Raw genomic sequence first — 15,048 nt, 5'->3', positions numbered from 1 at the left:
GTTAGAGAATGTAGAACAGTTTACATATCTGGGTGGTATTATTATTGGAAGAAATGAAATCAACCCTGAAATTAATAACAGACTAAGTAAAGGTACGACATTTTATCATCTAGTTTTTATGGGATGACAAATTACCCAAGAGAAAAAAATTAACATTATGTAAACATATTTCATACAAATTGTAACATACGGACTAAAAACGCTGATAACTAATAAGAGACAAGATAGTAAGATCCAAGCAGTAGAAATGAAATTTTTAAGAACACCGGTTAAAAAGCCAAGAAGAGATAGAATCCAAAATATTAAAATCAGAGAAGAGCTAAATATAGAACCTTTAGTACAGAAGATACAGAAAGTAAGACTGAAATGGTTCAGACATGTAAAAAGAATAGGAAAGGAACGGATAGCAAGAACGGAATTGGAAAGAGAAGTTATGAGAAAGAGACCAGTTGCAAGACTGAGAAGAAGGTGGATGGATCAGATTTGGAAGGACATTAGAGAAGCTGGATATGATGTGGTGGAAGTAATGGAGCAGGAAAAGTGGAAGGAGGTTTGCTAACCACACTCGGGCGACTGGAGTAGGACGATGATGATGATGATGATGGTAATAAATCATGTCAGTGTTTTCCAGGCTTGTAGGCCACGGTCCAGCAGCGTGTGACAGTCCCGATGTTCCACCGAAGACTGCATTCAGCATTATTAAGAGTTCCAAATTTCACTGTGAGTTTCGGTGCTACCCAAGTCAGTCGGACGTAACGCTGGCCGTGAAAGTCTCGATTTCTATACTTACCGCAGTCATTTTTGACCATCCATGTTGCGTACGCAACAAGAAAAACACTTAATAAAACTCTCACAAAATGAACAAAAACGACTTTCACGGACTTCTCTGGAACTCTTGGTATTATAGGAAATTAACAGCCTTCCTGATTCACTCAATACCACGTGGTTTTCTCAGTCGCCTGCTTGAATAAGTTGCAGTCCAAAGTCATCTTGATACCCGTACGCAGAACCAGGGGGGCTGTGTTTCAATACTGTAGTGGTATTTATAATATTATTATTGCTGACAACTTTTATATAAGTCGAAAAAAATTCCATTATTCTTGTTGGGAGCTTTTGCTTTTGTATACTACGAAAGTGTGCACACTCTAAAAACACATTTTCAAACTATTAGACCTTTCCACTTTTGCCACCCTGGTTCCAGGCCGATAAGGTCCATGCCTAAATACGGTTCTGATTGTGAGAACATATATTGCAAAGAGAATCTAATATACAAAGAAAAGAGAGCCACTGCGTCATTGTGAGCTGAACTTGTCATTTGACTCATGCACCAAAACACTGCATGCACAACCAGAGCTCGTCAAATGATACGAATGGGTTAAGGAGAAGAAAGTAAACAATATCACAGAAAAATTAGGACACATGCCTACAAAAGAAATTGTTTATCAAAACGTTCATTTGGAGTGTGCTGCTATATGGCTGTGAAGGATGGACTCTCTTGAAGGAGGACGTGAAACGACTAGAGACAGTGGAAATGTGGCTATGGAGGAAGATGACAAAGAACTAGTTGGATTGAGAAGAAAACTAATGAAGCAGTGCTTCGAGAAATAAACACCCAGAGACATTTAATAACAACGAAAAAAGGAGAAAAGCATCAGTTTTGGTCACATTATCCGGCATAATGACTTCATAAAGAACTTGTTCGAAGGCAATGTGATGGGAAAGAAAGGCAGAGGGAAACCACGGAAGAAGATCATTGAAGAGGTAGTTGAGATGAAGGGATGCCAAGGTTATGGAGAGATGAAAAGGATCGCAGAGAGAAGAGATCAATGGTTGCAGCGACAAGGCAAAGCCTTTAGATGATGATGATGATGCCTACAAAATTCCTACAATGACTTGGACAAAAAACAGGGGTTTCAAAGAGCTCAGCATGATGAACTACGATACATATCCGGAGAAAAATAGCCCGTATTATAGAAAACAAACTTGTGTGTGAATCGGAGTTTCCTAACACGATGCCAAAAATGCATGGATGTAGGAGGCAAACATTTCCAACATCTCCTGTCATATGGTATGTGCTTATTTTAATAATTTTAATTGGTAGGTCATGTCATGCATGGACAAAGTGAAGAATTGCCATGCTTGTTGCTATGCCGTGGAGTAAGGAACGATGAGAGAAACACACTATAGCAACCCTAATCTTTCTACACATGACTTTGTCTTTTGTTTGTTTCTTTCCATTATCTCTATTGAGCAATAATTGAAACTGTTGAATTCATATAAATGTTAATGCCTTTTCTAATTTCATTTTTTCTTCCTGTGTTTTAGCTTCTGGATTGCAAGTATATTTGTGAATGGCGGGGCTGATGTCAGAGCACCAGTTGGAAATCTCTTCCCTTTCACCCCACTTTCGCTGTTCCACATGCCTTATGTAGTTTGTCTCTTGGTGTGGAGTATTGTCCAACATTTGTAGCACAATCTGACTATGGTATGTTCATGTAGAAAAGTCCTGAGGAGACTGGATTATGGTGTCGAAGGAGGAGGAGATTTTTATTTGAAGAAGGGCAGCAGAAATATGACTATACTTTCTACGAAAGTTTATTTTAAATATATTGATGGGATAAAAGTGAAATATGTGTTGGTCACCGAGTAATGTTTTATTGTGGGTCTGATTTTTTCCCAAAACTTAGTGATAGATGCAATTTTTATAATTCTTAACTGTCATTTAAACTAATAATTTTTAATCACCTTCTTTATTTATGTCTTTGACCATGTTGCACCAAGAACCGAAATTCCTTTTAAAAACATACTGTAGCTTCTGGAAAAAAGAAAAGCATCAGATTGTCTTAATTCTTCTAAATGTTACTACCTCACAAGTTCTCCTTCTGTCATGAATAGTTAAAGATCACCAATAAAAGATGGTCTGCAGTTGTTTTTTAACTGTGACTCATAGATCATAAATAGCAGTTTTTTATAATAAATAATTTTTATTATGTGAGCATTTTGTTTCACTGTCAATAGTCTGTTATGATATTGACAATATTTTACCTTCACAAACTATAAGTTACATTTAAGTCCATAACTTCCCATACAGTAAGCCGCTCCATTTACTGCTGCTTATGGTCTTTAACAGTTTCCATAATATTGTAGTTCTGTCTGAAAATAAGTGCATGCCATATTTAAAAATACAGAGGGTCCAGAAAAATGTAGACACTCTTTGATAGTCAATATTAATGGAACAAAGTGACATACTGTTACAATTCTTGCACGGGGGGGAGAAGGTTATTTTGTGTGTTCAAAGTGACCCCCATTAGAACCCAAATAACGTCAATAGCGCTGAACTGCTAATTGAACTACGGCTGTCTGTGTTGCCGGTGTGATAGCCGCACAAGACGCCTCGATGGTTTCTCGTAGCTCGTTCAGAGTAGCTGGCTTCTGTCAATAAACTTCATTTTTCAAGGTCCCCCACAGGTAGAAGTTGGGTACTCAGCAGCTCCTCTTTGACCTATCCATCATCCAGGTAGATTTTCATCCAAGTAGGCTCCGACATCTCTGTGGTAGTGTGGCGGAGTGCTATCTTGTTGTAGGTAAAATCTTTCATTTCCAAACACCTCTCGGATGGCAGGTAAAATCGATGTTTGCAGCATATGAAGATACACCTCACCAGTTACGGTACCTTCAAAGAAAAATGAGCCAATCAAACCACGCGATGACAGACCACACCACACATTAACACCACACATTTGTCCATGTGAACTTGAGGATTTTCAGGAGCCCAGTACACACAGTTGTGGTGGTTTAGAGTACCGTTCAGTTTGAATTGCGCCTCATCAGATCAGACAGCCCTCCCTGCTAACCGTTCATCCTCACGAAACATGCCTTCAAACCACTCGCAGTACTCCATCCTTCGATCCGGGTCGTCCTCGTGCATAGCGTGCAGCAATCTTGGATTGTTTACTTTCCACTTTGCAACCTTCAGAATTTATCGTACGGTTGATCGGCTTACTCCACTTTCACATGCACCCTGATTCACAGATTTTTGAGATGACATTGTAAAATGTTGCAACACAGCAGCACTGGAAGCTGGACATGTTGATGTTTTTTGGTTGGCCAGACCTTTTCTTATGCACATCCTGAACAGTACCATCGGCTTCAGATCTATCCCGAATACGATAAATTGTTGTACGTGTTGTGTGGCTGAGTTCCGTACACATTAAGTCATTGCTGTTGTACCTCCATCATGTTTTCATACTTCCAGTACCACTTCAATACGGGCTTGCATTGCTCAAACGGCAATCTTACTTCATTCATTGCTGCACTGTAATCGGCTGGAAAACGTGCACCAGGATTGTCATGCCATTCACATGACCTTCATCATCTGTTGAGAAAACAATGGATTATGCTATCGTGCAAGAATTGCGGCAATATGTAATTTTGTTCCAAAGATATTTGTAGCCTAGATCGATTTTCGCGGCCAAAAAGATACATAAAATGTGAACATCGAAATAATAATAATAATAATAAAAGATAATCATCACCATCATCCCGATACCAGCAATACGGTATTAACGGAATCACGCAAGTTATCAAAACACAAAGCAAGCAAGGATAAGGTTGGCTACATACATTAAATAAAATCGCAAATGAAATAAAAGATGCGGATAGGATACTTAAAACTTAAAGGTCTAAATGACAACTACAGACAGGAATAGTGTGGAAAGCGGACTTGGACCCTATGAGGCTGTAAGATCGTAGGATGTTGTAAGGAAAAGAACGTACTCGCCCATACCCTTCGTATAAAATATAATTAGAAAAACAAAGAAAAGAACAGAAACCTATAGAAAACAGTTCGTAAAAAAAGGAACAGAAATACAACTGCAACTTAAATCTTGAACAATAAACCAGATAGGATATAACAAATAATCTTTTGGATGGTCCATCATAGGATGACTACAAACTTTTCTCGTAATTTCTTTATACAGAGCTACTGGAGGCAACCTGACGGAAAATTAACACATTGCAACATTAAGGATAAAAGAAATTTTAAAACAAGAAAACCTCCAAACAAAGGTGGCCTCGTGTAACACAGAGGCATAAATGAAATAGCCCAAACTAAGATCCGAGGTGATTTCCTGGCAGGATAAGAACATTTACATTTCGCAAAATTTAAGAAGAAAGGCCGAAACACACGAAAGTTAAATTTAGAAAGAAAAAACAAAATCACATATTACAAAATTTTAAGATAATTAAACGTGCTTACCTTAGGGTAGGTTGGCCCCGTAGGCCCAGACCGCGCGCACCGCGCGTCCGACCTCTTCGAAGATCGAAAACGAAAGACGACAAGAAAACGGTAGCACACGCGTACCTCACATCATACCGGAAATCGTTCGATATCAAACCGCCAATCGGAAAACACCTCCATGTTAAACCAATTACAACACTTCTAATTACAACCAATTACAAAAACCCTAACCTTATATGGGCATCAAGCAAACGACAAGCCATGAAGAAATTGCTGACGCAACAATTGAACCATCAATTTCTTACACGTGTCAGTATAAGGAGTTCATTTTTAAACTGGACCAAAATTTTAAAACATAAAATCAGCAAGACCAAATTATACAATCTTCAAGTTTTCTAGTTATCACTGGAATAATTGAAACAATCAAATAAATGTCTTAAATATCTTGAGGCATTTTAAAAAGAAAGTTCTTTAACAGTCTTATCCAATAATCTTTTGGCCTAGGAGAAAAAAAAAGAACATAACTTTCTTGGGATACACAAAACATAATAACACATTTTTTCTTCATATGTCCAAACAGTTTGTTTCTAAATAATTTTCTTTCAAAATAATTTTCGGATAGTCTTTGCCAAGAAAGAAAAACAATTTCTCGAGATACACAAAACATTTTCACACAACCTTCTTCATTGAAACACCAAGTGACTACATATTTTTAAAACATAATTTTCAAATAAATTTTCACCGAGAAAACAAAATAATATTACAATTTCTTGATGTATAGAAAACACTCTTGAGATCGCCGTCCAATAGTTCTATTCATCCAGAATAAAAACTTAAACGTTTTCTTGCAGCTCAGGTACCATGTCACCCACTACGGGTTACAATATTAACTATCAAAGAGTGTCTAAATTATTCTGGACCATGAATTACCTAAAACATATTTATCGGTCAATTTATTCCACTAATAATTTTCTAATGAAGTAGATGTATTATTAGGGCCATTTCATGAGAACTGTTTTCAGATCCTTTGCCTTTACAAGGAATTGAATTTGGTTCTTTGCATCCTGGAGACTAATGACAGGAGGAGATTTGGATATTATATTATCTTTGATTTTATTAATTAAAGCTGTTCAGTTTCATCAGACCCCTGAAACACACTCATTGAAATGTATTTATTGCAAGAAATGAAAAAGTGTAATAAAATAAACTTGCAAGTTCAAAGTTTTCAGCAAAATATTCATTAAGAGAGGAGAACGTTAAGTGCCACTTCAGTTTCATTAGACATCTCATTGCAGATTATGTTGAAACCTGCCTTGAAATTCCATACACAGTCAAAGTGGCTGAAAAGAAGTTGAAATTCCAAGTATGAGCCTGCTGGTTCTCACTGCAAGGTCCTGAAAGTGAAATTCATATTCTTAACACTTTGCGATTAAGTTCAGTGCCACCTTTCCTTCTCCATGTTGTAAGTGAAATGTTTTGTATTGTTTTGTTAAGAAAGATATGTCCTTTTAACAGCAGTGATATTGTATTTTCAATGCTTTTCCATCTATTTCATTTTTTTTTACAACCAGTGGAACACAAGGGCATACCACCAATGGTATATATGCGATCGGCCTCCTTTTCTTGTCAAGGCTATCTCAAAAAATAATCCTGTTCTCTTTAGGAGAACTGGTAATCATTAGTACAGTTGGTAAGACTGCAGAGATTTATACACTCTTCAAGTTTTCTTGGCATTACTGATGGTTTCAGAAGTAATTTGCTGGGCTGAGCGGCTCAGACAGTTGAGACACTGGCATTCTGACCCCGTCTTGGCAAGTTGGATCCTGGCTCAGTCCGTGGTATTTGACGGTGCTCAAATATGTCAGCCTAATGTCGGTAGTTTTACTGGCACATAAAAGAACTCCTGCAGGACTAAATTCCAGCACCTGGGAGTCTACAAAAACCGTCAAAGTAGTTAGTGGGTCGTAAAGCTAATAACATTATTATTAGAAGTAATTTCACATCATTCTACATCCCCTATCATTGCCACCAGGTGTGGCTGGTAGTCACCATACACTGTGACCTCCTAGAACCATATGACAAGATTGAATTCCCTGCTAAACCTACTGTGAGAAGGCAGAGATAAAAATCGGTATGAAAGCATATTCTGCTGGTAGTACATATTGCAAATCTGTTAGCAGATAGTCAGTACAGCTAAGTTGCCTTTGTCGGAAGGAGGGGAGCTTAAAGTAGGATTCTTTGTCTGCCTTTTGTGATCCAAATAGTGGAGGACATTTCTGAAGGGAAATCCGTTGACTCACTGTCGGCCACCTGTAATTCTTTCTCTGTTAGGGTCTTCTAGGGAGCACGTGACAATTTCAATGCTTCACCCTTTGTTGTTCTTTCTTCTTCCTCCAATACTCCTTCATCTGCTCTCTATGCCTCCTTTTTCTCTCCTCAGACCATTTTGAGCTTGTTTTCTTTCCCTCCTAACCTTGGAATCCTTCCATTTTTAATACTTTATTTATAAAAATCTGTCTCTCTCTGTTGCTTATTCTTCCCTTAAGTTGTTTGTTTCCAGGTCTTTCTTAACTTCATGAATCCAGGTTTTTGTTGACTTCTTGTTCCAAAGATATTTGAAGACCTATTTGTTTAACCTGTTGTCATCCATTCTGTATAAATGTCCAAAAAATATCAATCCCATCTTCTGCATTGTATCTGTTATGTTTTCTATGTTCCAGTATATTTCATCATTACCTACTTCTTGATTTCGAGAGTTCTGTTGTAGTTCTTAGCGGAATGAGTATTTTCCATATAATTTTTCTTTCCAGTACTTCAAATTTATTCAGCTTGTAATTCAGTACTAGGCCTAGACATTCACTTGCATATTATTTATTATTATTTCATGAATAAATGCAAAATGACAAAGCCATCTGTATGTACTCTATGTACAGTTCTATTTCATGGCCTTTCAGTTTGCATTAGCTGCTCATTCTTTGCAATTGATCCAACTCAGTGACTTAATCAAGTAAAATATTTCAAGGTACATTTTGATATGATCTCGAGATTTTTACATGTGGCTCTGTTTTGAAATTACACAAAAAAGAGAAAATATTGAACATTTCGTTGTTGGAGATTTTTGTTTATTTGTAATGTTTTATTTCATTGACTCATCCCTTGAAGGACATATTCTGTGGCATAGCAGCATAGTTCAGACTGCCTGAGTAAATAGCAGTCTTTTATTATCCTGACCCTCTTTGTTCTGTAGTAACAATGCTGTTCCTTAAAAGGTGTGTGTTGATAACAAAAAAGGACTCTCATTCAAAACTCTGGAGTTGATGCATTATCTGGTATTAATTTATTTTTCTTCCAAGAAGGGATTTGTAATTGTAAGTTTGTTTAAGCTCTGGGAAATTTTGTTTCATTGTAACAAGGGACAATAATATTTAATTTAGTTTTGACAACTGTAGCTTCAGCCTATGGGTATCAGTATGATGGGTGTACTCACATGGGGACTCCATAGTGTGGCAGACATTGATTTTGTCAAGCTTTCACAACTTACAGTAATTTACATCAGTAGCGGCGATTGGGGATTAAAAGTGCGGGGGCAAAAAATATACAGACAACAAACAGTTCCCGGGTTTGTGGGATATCACATATAACAAATTTCATGTCTGGTCCGTATTGAAATGTACATCAGTTTAAAAAATATTACTAAAATTTATTAGGATCAACCCAATTCAGATGACATCAAATTAAAATATCTTCACTTGATAGCTGAGGCACCTGATAGCTGAGTAATCATTTGTGGGATATAGCGGACGGGGTGGGGGTGGGGGATTATATACATCAAAACTGAAGAAACAAGCTACAAAATGGTAAGTTGTTGATGCTCTCTGAGTGAATTTGGACAGAGAGGTAAAGGTTGAGAATTTACCAATTTAAGTGTGGTTATAATAGTTTTTTAAGATTTTGATCCAATAATACACAATAAAACTTCAACCATAGGAACAATATTATGCATTTATTACAGTTAAATAGAAGTACGGCATGATTGTACAATTAAAATCATTTAGTATTTGACTACACACTAAGAAACTAACAGATACTGAAGAGACTGCCAGACTGACGAATGTGCGTGGCAAGCGGGTGAATCATACTTCAGTGCTCATGACCTTGGCAAAAGATAAATAAATAAATAAATAAATAAATAAATAAATAAATACACCCCTGCTACCCTTACAGCATGTGCAAGTCTCCACTACCTGCTGTGGCGCTATACTAATTGATTAGCCAGTACGAACAACATTTTGTGCGTATGTCCGCTATGAATTTTGTTAATAATTAAAGAAAATAAAGGAAAGAATTAGCTTATAAGACCACAGGGCTTGTACAAATTGCTTTTTTGAATAATTCATATTATTCATAGTTTCAGCCGACAAAAATGCGAATAAAAATGTGATATATTCTCCAGAATGTGGGGGGACAACTGCCCCCCCCCCGCCCCCCTTATTGCCGCTACTGATTTACATGTGTACAGAATAATACCTATTTGGAAATTCTATCAAATGAGATTGTAATGTTTCAGTTTACAAACACAGTTAATAAACCATTGTATAAGCCAGGATTTACAGAAGCAGTCTCATAGCATAGCAGTTAAGCGACTGCCTTCATAATGAAATGTGCACAGGTTTGAATCTCCATTAAGTCACTTCTTATCTGTATATTAAAAGACATTAATAAAAACAGATTTGGTAAATCTGTCCGTCTGTTCTACTGGACTGATCTGCTTCATTTTTGTTTTATTCTCTCCGGAATTACCTGCCGGTGAATCATGAGGCATTGATAGGTCTCTAAGTTCAACAATGTTGAGTAATCATAAAATCAAATCATTAAATGATCACTTAAATAATTGCAGGTGAAGGCTTACCCTAACCCACAATACATTCTGTACTTAACAGGTTGCTAAGTGACTAACACTTTGATTAATATTTATGTGATTTTCATTCTTAGTAATGCCATTGCATGCTGCCATGTTTGATAACTACCTGTCAAGCCAGAGAGTATACACTTCCTCTGATCACAGAAGAATACTATTCCCTGCTAGATGCTCTTTGATTCTCTAACCTTTCCCAGCTGCCAGATATGTTCAACAGATGGCAGGGCATTTCTAATAACTTACATGCTGTTAAGAGAAAAAAAGTCTACGTACAAACAGACTCCATCATCACATATGCCGTAGACATTATCTGGGAACACCTGTCGAAGGACAACCTAGCTACACTAGAAAGAGTAAAGGCCATGTATCTTAAAAAAATTCTCTACCTTGCAAAAAATGCTCCTTCAAGACTAACCTATGAGCTCTACACAGAAGAACTTCTATGACACAATAACAAGCTTTACATCGAGAATTGCAGGATTAAAAAAAGTGAATATATGGATAGATTTTTACCAAACAGAATGTCAGAATGAATGAATTAATTCTGACTACAAACTGCGGCATACCATAACGCGCTTCTCATTAAATGTTCATAAAACCTTTGAAAAGGGCAGGCAAAACAATTATGACTATGACGGGCATATAAAGATGAGTTGTCTGACTTATTTAAAATGAATGCTGCAGAGTAGCACGAGTCTTCTAGTATTCGGTTTAATTTAAAAATTCATTTTTCTTCATGCTGTTGTTTTTTAACTTTGTCTCTTATTTTTATACATCCTTTTAGGCATATTGATAATAAATTAATTCTAATATTTAATCATAACATTGCATTTTATGAGTAGCACATACAAAGAGCATCCCCCTAATCGACTGTCTTGAAATGTAATGAACAAAATAAATGCAAATTACACTGATAACTTCTTTTCAGAAATAATGTACTACAGTCAAAAAAAGAAAGTTAGGGGCTGCCTGGCCGATGTGGTAAAGGCGTGCTCGGTTTACCCAGAAGGACATGGGTTCAATTCCCCGTCAAGAAGTTGAAAAATTTAAGAAACAAAATTTCCACTTCTGGAGGTGCAGATGGCCCTGGGGTCCACTCACATAAAAAATGAGTACCAGGTTAATTCCCGGAGGCAAAGGTGGCCAGGCATAGAGCTAACCATTCTACCCCACCAAGCACCGAGGTTACGAATAGTGAAGCTTTTAACTTCCATCCCTCCAAAGGCCTTCATGGCCTGTACGGAAATGACTTTGCTTTGCTAAACAGAAAGTTGAGGACTATGAAAGAAGACATTTTAAGGAAATACAGGTAAGCAAAGGCAAAAAAAAAAAGTTCATGGCGACTCAAACCTGTGGACTTAATCAGTATGTTACAATATTGCTGGCTTATATGATGGTTTATAACTGGTGTTTGAAAACTGAAATGCTAAAATCTTGAAAATAACATTTCATTCAAGAGAATTTCCAAATAGGTTTTGATGTCATACCATGTAAATAGCCTGGTGACAGCTCGACAAAATCGGTGTCTGCCACACTATATCAATTCACCTTGTCAGTTAAAAAACTTTTTTTTATTAAACCTTGCTTATGTTAGAGGAAGTGTCACAAATAGAAAGGAAGTATAGATTAGAATTTTGAATGGAACGCATATCACAGAAAAGCTATGGTTTTTATCTTTATACCAGTACTCATAAAAAGAGGCTCTGAAAAGTGTGCTATGCCACTGGACTTACAGTAATTACACCTGTTATATATTTTTCCCTTTTCAAAACATTTTACATTGATTGTACTAATTATTTTTAGGGAGAATTGAGGGTAAGTGACTATTTTGTCTCTCCTGTAACTTATTCGTGGTAGGACTTTTTTTTTTTAATTTGAAAGATTGTAAAGGAATTGTGGATTCATTATTCTTAATGATGATTATCAAAATGAAGATATTTTATAGTGTGGTGTACCGAGACTCTAACTGTAAGACTGTGTGTGTGTGTTTACAACATATAACATAGGCTGGTTTTTTTGCTTTTAGTACACATTATGACAAAGAAAGTTCTTTACTTTTTCATATAACTTTGAAAATATATTATTATGTATAATGTGTCTGAAAATAATTTATGGAAGTTAATAAAAAAATTACGGTATATGGATGGGTCTTTTCTTCTTTGTATCATAGTAGCTAAGGAACCCATTGTACAGATTAAAGTTGTTAATGATGCAAAATGAAATGTGAATTATAAACTCACTAAATGTGAATCTTAAATGTGAGCACACTGAAAAAAAAATCTTACAAGTTCCGGCTGATATGCTGGACGCCATGCTATGCAGTCCTAGGAAATGCAAGGGACTAGGGCTATTCCGTTTATGTTGGGAGGTTGTTCTTCGAACACATTAATGCCCTTAGAATACTCTTTAATTCCAGAGATCCTTACATACTAAATACAAGGGAACCAAAATAAGAAAACCTCAACTGTGTCAAAAGGCTTCGTCTAAAACCATATGACAGCATATTGAATAAAAAGTATGGTTTTTAAACCCCCGGAAAATAACAACCAAGTTGAGAGAAGTTGAATTTGGTAAGTGGTGTGATCTCCCACAAAAAGAGAAAGGAGTTATACTTTTTCGTCGATACCCTCCAGCCAATCGGTGGGTTAGTCCCTTTCAAGGATTATCTTGTAACAAATGGCGTGATGCCCTGAAAATGACAGGCAAAGTAGCAGCTGTATGAGCTATTCGAGGCAGGAGTATGGACACTAACTGTTGTTGGCACTGTCACAACGAGGTAGAAACTCTTGCTCGCGTACTTGATTACTGCTTTCATGGAGAAGCTTTACAAAATACTAGGCACTATAAAACACTACCTGCCATTGCTCAAGCGTTAAAGGAGTTGGGCTTTACAGTCTTCGAGAAGGTTCATGGTCTCTCTATTATAGGTAAGACCCGTCAAATTGACATGATAGCCTTCAAAGATCACCGAAAGGGCTTTATAATAGATCCAACGATCAGATTCGAGACATCCGAAACACAACCCAATGAGATACACGAGGAAAAGAATACAACATATGAACCAACCATCCCATTCTGTCAACAAGGATACCAGTTGAATGATATGAAAATCATAGGATTAATGGTTGGTACTACAGGAACCATTCCTCTTTAACCTCACTGCAGTGACTGCCTTGACATATTTCATTCCAATCCTGAAGAATCGTATCTCCCTAACATTTTAATGCAACAGCATACAGTATGTCAAATGTGCTAACCAACTCACAATTATTTTAATATTCATACTGTCTTTTTTTTAATACTTTGTCCTCAGGGGCAATCTCCAGTTGGGGAAAGTCGAAATAAATAAAATAAACTTGCTAAATATGAATCCTAAAAGTAAGTACACAATATTAAAAAGATAGAAAAATGGAATAGAAATATAATACGATGATGATGATGATGATGATGATGATGTAAATGGCTGAATAAATAAACTACAGCCCACAGCCGTTCCCAAATATAATATAAGCATGTTTAGTACTCACGACAATACAACTGGAGCCTCTGAAAGCTTTCCACAGAATAGTATGCTCATTCTTCAGTTGGCCTCTTAATAAACGAACAACTTATGTGCGAAATGAGTAGCCTAGTCATTAGTGAAACCGGACACTGACAAAAACATGAGAAAGCTATGGTAAATTTTCTCAAAAACCATTGTTAGAGTTATGAAGAAAATGCATATGACGTTTCTTGTAGAAAATTTAAATTCAAGGCCACATTGTCATTTTTCGATAGGGCCAACTGTTTACCTGTTATTTTAGTTGATGTGAGGCAAAAATTGCCAATATCCAGGGCATACCCCTGTAAAACCCCACTAATTCAAAATGGTGAAATATATTAAATCTGTAGTATCCCTTGTGTGACTCAGGATTTCAAGCCATATCCTTACCAAATTTCAGCTCAATCTGTTCAGTAGTTTTTGAGCCTATCTGGAACAAACAAACTAACTTTTATTTTTTACAACTTGCTTACATCACACCGACACAGATAGGTCTTATGGCGACGATGGGATATTAAAGGGCTAGGAGTGGGAAGGAAGCAGCCATGGCCTTAATTAATGTACAGCCACAGCATTTGTCTGGTGTGAAAATGGGAAACTACGGAAAACCATCTTCAGGGCTGCCGACAGTGGGGTTCGAACCCAAGCTCATAGCTGTGCGGCCCTAACCGCATGGCCAACTCACCCGGTAACAAACAAACAAACAGACAGTATAGATAGCCTTTTGTTGTAAATTTATAATATTTTTTGTAAAATTGAGAAGTGCCCACAAGGTTAAAGAGTGATTGTCCTTTGTCAGTACAGTTTAATTCACACGTGCCCAAGATGTCATAATTTTATTCCTATCTTAATCTTTAAAAATAGACATACATTGTTTGTAAAAGTAACATGGTCTCATATACTGCTGAGTAGTAATATTTTTCTGGAAGATAAAATATTAATAAAAGGAGTCAAAGAACCCCATGGTGCTACAGCTCTACTGGTCTGTAGATTCTCAAGCAACTGCTGCTCAGCCTGAAGGCCTACAGATTACAAGGTGATGCAAGGTCAGCTCATCTCTGAGGCCCCTATGACATCTCCCTGGAAGCCTCTGGCCATTACTAGATACTTTGAGACGATTGGAGATCACAAATGTTCTGTGTGTATCCAGACTGTTCTCTAAGTGCTAAGGCAGCTGTCTGAGTTGGTGCAGTCAGTGTTATACATGACTACTGCCGTGAAATACTGTGTGTATACTGCCGTGGAGTACTGAGGACTATGTGTTTATTGCCATGGAGTACTGAGTACTATGTGTGTACTGATGTGGAATACTGAATACTATGTGTGTGCTGCCATGGAGTACTGAGTGCT

The 15,048-nt window shown here is 37.0% G+C and overlaps 1 protein-coding gene across 2 annotated transcripts in view; it reads left to right on the top strand.

Annotated features, from left to right (window-relative positions):
- The window catches only part of LOC136884459 (fatty acid hydroxylase domain-containing protein 2), a 213,369-nt gene extending 201,072 nt beyond the window's left edge, over positions 1–12,297 (top strand). For both annotated transcript variants that reach the window (XM_067156640.2, XM_067156639.2), the window contains exon 8: positions 2,326–12,297. The gene's annotated coding sequence lies outside the window, so the exon portion shown is untranslated. The remainder of the gene's footprint in view (positions 1–2,325) is intronic.
- The last annotated feature ends 2,751 nt before the right edge of the window (positions 12,298–15,048 follow it).

The sequence above is a fragment of the Anabrus simplex genome, chromosome 12 (genome assembly GCF_040414725.1).
Source record: "Anabrus simplex isolate iqAnaSimp1 chromosome 12, ASM4041472v1, whole genome shotgun sequence".
Taxonomy (NCBI): Eukaryota; Metazoa; Arthropoda; class Insecta; order Orthoptera; family Tettigoniidae; genus Anabrus; species Anabrus simplex.
Note: the sequence above shows the minus strand (reverse complement) of the source record. Positions and strands in the feature narration are given on the sequence as shown.